This window comes from Lactuca virosa, chromosome 6 (assembly GCF_052849685.1).
Source record: "Lactuca virosa cultivar CGN04683 chromosome 6, Lactuca_virosa_CGN04683_v6, whole genome shotgun sequence".
NCBI classification, from domain to species: domain Eukaryota; kingdom Viridiplantae; phylum Streptophyta; class Magnoliopsida; order Asterales; family Asteraceae; genus Lactuca; species Lactuca virosa.
The window spans coordinates 81,966,758-81,972,039 of NC_136431.1; positions in this window are offsets into that span (position 1 = coordinate 81,966,758).

Genomic DNA, 5,282 nt, shown 5'->3' on the forward strand with positions numbered 1-5,282 from the left:
TTTTGTTAGATTTAATCATAACATATATATATATATATATATATATATATATATATATATATATATATATATATATATATATATATATATATATATATATATACACTAAAGTCCCAATATTTTCATCGATTTGACAAGAAAGTCCTAAACTTTATTTTTTTGACAGTAAAGTCCAAATTACCGGCAATTTTTGACACTTTCACCATTTTTTCCCGGTTAGCCGGTAATTAGGACTTTTTTGTCAAAAAAAATAAAGTTTAGGACTTTCTTGTCAAATCGTCAATTAGGACTTTATTGTCAAAAAAATAAAGTATAGGACTTCTTGTCAAATCGTTGAAAATAATAGGACTTTAGTGTATATCTCTTTTTTTTGTTAGAAATTTAATGGTAGGATACTCTTTAAGCATAAGAGTTATTAAAACATTCTCTAGTCAGCTAGATCCTATTGAAATCCTTAACATTTGCTTCTTGTTAAATCGTTTTTTTAATCTCAACAAACAAACATTGAAAAAAATGGAGATAATCAAAAAGAAAGAAAGAACCAGGGTTGTGTTGGCTTTTTGCTGTCCCAAAAATGGAGAAATAAGAAACCGAACCCTGGTTCTTTCTTTCTTGATTATCTCAATTTTTTTCAATGGCGGTTTGTTGAGATTAAAAAAACGATTTAACAAAAAGCAAACGTTAAGGATTTCAATAGGATCTAGCTGATTAGAGAAGGTTTTAATCACTCTTATGCTTAAAGAGTATTATACCATTAAATTTCTAACCCAAAAAAATTATATATACACTAAAGTCCCAATATTTTTAACGATTTGATAAGAAAGTCGTTATTTTTTTGACAGTAAAGTCCTAATTGACGATTTGACAAGAAAGTCCTAAACTTTATTTTTTTTGATAAAAAAATCCTAATTACCGGCTAACCGGGAAAAAAGGGTAAAAGTGTCAAAAACTGCCGGTAATTTGGACTTTACTGTCAAAAAAATAAAGTTTAGGACTTTCTTGTCAAATCGATGAAAATATTGAGACTTTACTGTATATATATATATATATATATATATATATATATATATATATATATATATATATATATATATATATATATATGTTGGCCCAAATAAAACATTTTACCAAATTTATGACTTGTAGATGGCTTCAAATAAATTAGCGATTTTGTAATATATTATGGTGTTAGATAGAAGGTGGGAGGGGAGTAGGGAGTAAGTGTGAAGTGGGGGTGGGGGGCTTAATGAGTTTGTTATGTTATGGGTGGTGTAGAGTATGTCCAGCATTACAATAATATATTTTACAGGTAACCTTGGTTGGGAACTTGTGACCATTCTTAGTCTCCCACTCTCTTTCCTTTTTGGCTTTTATGGTATTTTATAATTTATCGACCTCCTAATGAGATTATAGTTTACCATTACACTACTTGAATTGGGTAAATGTCTTTTTTAGAGGAAATTGATATGGTTTATACAAAGAGCAGCGAAGGTTTAGTGTGTTCCTTTTATCTTTCTATCCTCAAATAAAACCACCTTGTTAGGGTGGAAAAGTGTTTTCTTGACGTGTCTTTAGAAAGAAAAAAAAAATAGGTAAAAGAATATAACATAGTTAATGTAGTCAATCAATAGATAAATAAATAATAATAATCTATCTCTTTTATTATTTAATAACATAGATAATTTATTAAGGGTTTTTAAAATTTCCAGTACTGTCAAGCAACCTAATTTTATAAAGAAAAAGCATGCACTTAAATAGATTCATATATCCATCCTCATAAAGAGTAAACCAAAGGTTTGAACCCTGTGAGTAATTTATTAACACATTTTAAACAATTATTCTAACCTGAAAGTCCAATTAAAATAATGTTACAGATCCGCTAAAAGCCCCTTTTGGCGATCTTTTGGGTTCTCAGCTATTTCATAAACCTATCAAGTCGATTACATTTTTGTTAAATGCTGGAGTAATTTAAAGTTAAACTTTATGGGATTCGAACTAGAGATGATTTCGTTTTTGAAGCGTTTATCCCAAATATTTAGCACCAGTCTTCCTTTGCGGTGAGTGGTGACTCATATAAACTCAATATTACTGACGTTTATATTTTACTAGTTGAATCCTCGTGTTGCGCGTGAATATAATTATTTAATTAAAATAATAACATTTAACAAATTATGAATTAATATTTATACATGTAAAATCAATGTCAATAGCAAAACAAACTCTATAGTTAACATATTAGTTTTATTAATTTTAAAAGATTTATATCATTAGTTATTTCCACTATTAATTAATGATTTTATAGACCGTTTTATGGTGTGTAATTATATATCAAACATATATTGATTTCTATGTATAGAAAAAACAAAGTAGTATGAAAAAATAAATACTACAACTTTTGATGATTTTTTAGAACGTTTTAAGTTGTGCAAATTATATATAAAACGTATGCTGATTTGTATATAAAACAAATAACAAACAGTATGAAAAATACTATAGCTTTTAATAAAATAAAAACACTACAACATTATAACATTTATATCAAACAAAATTTATTAAACACTTATAAATCATTCAAAATGAATATTTAGAAATCAACATACATTTGATATATAGAAACATTGTTATAAAAAATTTGCGTTCAAATAATCATTGATGCAACAAAACTTATTTTTTTTTTTGCAACTCTTTCATTTTCATCACAAATCTTTTCAAACATGTAATTTTTAAATCAAAACTTACTTATATACTACTAATATAGGTACAATGTATATAATAAATATGTGTAAAATAGAAAAAAAATATTGTACATTATTAACCAAAAGTTTAAAAAAATTTTGAATGTAGTGGAAAATATAAAGACAAATTACATTAAACTTGAAATTATAATAATATCTAAATAAAAAATAAAAACTATTGAGTTGTAGTAGGAGTTTTAAACTCTTGATTTGTGCCCAATAATGTCATATAAATATTAACAATTATATGTTATAAAAACAATATTGTAAGTATTTATCATTGAAATAATAATTTTTTACTAAGATGTAACTAATATTATAATAATTTAAAATATACGATACGAAAGATATAAAAAGTTGTGTTTAAATCATATTGAATTATGTTTTTGATTTAAAATTATTTTAAACTATAAGTACTTTTAACTAAGTTATAAATAATTTATTTGAATATTTTTTTATTTCCTATCTTATTATTATTATTATTATTATTATTTCAAATAACAATAATTTTTTAATATAATATGATCTATTCATTAGTTTACCGTTATTTTAAACAATTATTATTTTTTACTAATTAAAAACTATTTATTTGAAATTTTTCATTATTATATTTAAAAAAAATTATCATACTTTTTTATTGTACTTTCATTTTTTTTTTTCTTAAAGCTATGAAATATTAGAAAATAATGAACGGTCCAAATAAAATGGTGATTTCAATTTTAAAACTATAGTAATTGTTATGTACTGCGACCAATCTTTAAAAAAATATGTTAAGAGTGGGTTAGGGGAGAAGGAGTGTTACACTTGAGGTATATTTTTATCACTTATATTTTCTTATGAAAATATTAATATTTTGTTTATTTTACTTTTTCTTTACGATAATTTATTTTTATTACAATAAAAACATTTAAAGTTGGGTACATCCATATAAGTTTTGGTAGAACATAAAGATTTCATTTTTATAACACACATAATTATTGGTTTTCAACAATAAAGTCATATCATATTAAAAATCATTCGTTATAAGTTGTCATTATCACCAACAATTTGGAATAATAATTGTAAACTACTTTCATCAAAATCAATTATAAAAAACTCCATCGATGTTATTTACAACAAAATAAGGGATAGAAACTAACATAGTATATACCTAGCATAAAATACATGTTGAATAATGTTCTTTTGTACATAAAATATATTTTCTTAACATAAAAAGGAGAGAGACAACATAAATATACATACATCTTAACAAAGTTAATTGTTCTAACTGATAAATAGCTAGATTGTTGATTTACCAAAAGCTAATGAGAAGTAATTATCGATCCGACTTCATCATCCTGTGATTATAGAAAGATGCATAACACAAACTTAAAAAATGATCTCAAATATACCTTTACAAACATACCTAAATTTGAACATTGGTTAATATCTAAAACTTTACATGCACTCAATTTGAGTTTACATGAATTTATATTTGGAAAAGTTGCAATTGCTTTCTTACATCCATGGAACCACTCACATAACTCTTCAAACCTTACAAATATAATCTATCATTTTGTGTTTACATACATGCAATATGTAATCTACAAATTTCTTATATAGGCTAAATATTTCATTTAACTCATCAATTAAATAGCATGATTCGAAGAGTTTTAAGAGTTACAAATCATAATATTTCAATTAATCATAAATTAATTTATATAAGTTGAATAGTCTTGGGAGTTTCAAATGCATGAGATTCGAGAAAAAATGGTCGTGAGAGTTTCAAATGTATGAGGTTCAAAGAAAAACGCTAGCTTTATAAAGATATATATATAGATAGATAGATTACATCAGTTATATAATTACTCATAATATCAATAATTTTTGTAATATGGTTTATAGTGATACATCAACAAATTTTTAAATACTTTTAACTAATATCTTAGTTATTTACGTTTAATAACTTAGAATATATTTATTTATTAGTTGATATATAATTGTTGTAATATAATAATAATAATAATAATAATAATAATAATCTAACTTTATTTTTGTATGTATTTTATGAACTATGTGTATTATGTTAAGGTAGTACGGGTTTAGTATATAACACTACAAGAAATAATGTCATTGACAAAAACACCTTTTCCGCCAATATGAGCTTCAATCACTGCTAAAAGTCTCTGTCGCCGGCAAAGGTGTCGTCGGTAATGCCTTGGGGGACTGACCCGCGTGAACCCTTTCTCAACCCCCAACCTTCCAATTGATTAAGTGTCTATTATTACTTAATTGTTAATCATTTTTGGAAAACACATAATTGGTTAGTACAAGAGCTCTTGGAACAAACACAAGTATCAGCAGGTGAATGAGATTTAACACCAGTTAAAGAAAGAGCTACTTTCGAGAGAGTACTAGGTGAACGACGTGAGCATATCAGAAGCATCGGTCGAAAACCTTTTGCCATCTCGCCGATTGCACAGCCATCATAGCCACCACCACAGTCACAACCATCTCAGGTAAAACAAGATTGTTTCCTTTCAATAAATACATGTTGATTTGGTAATT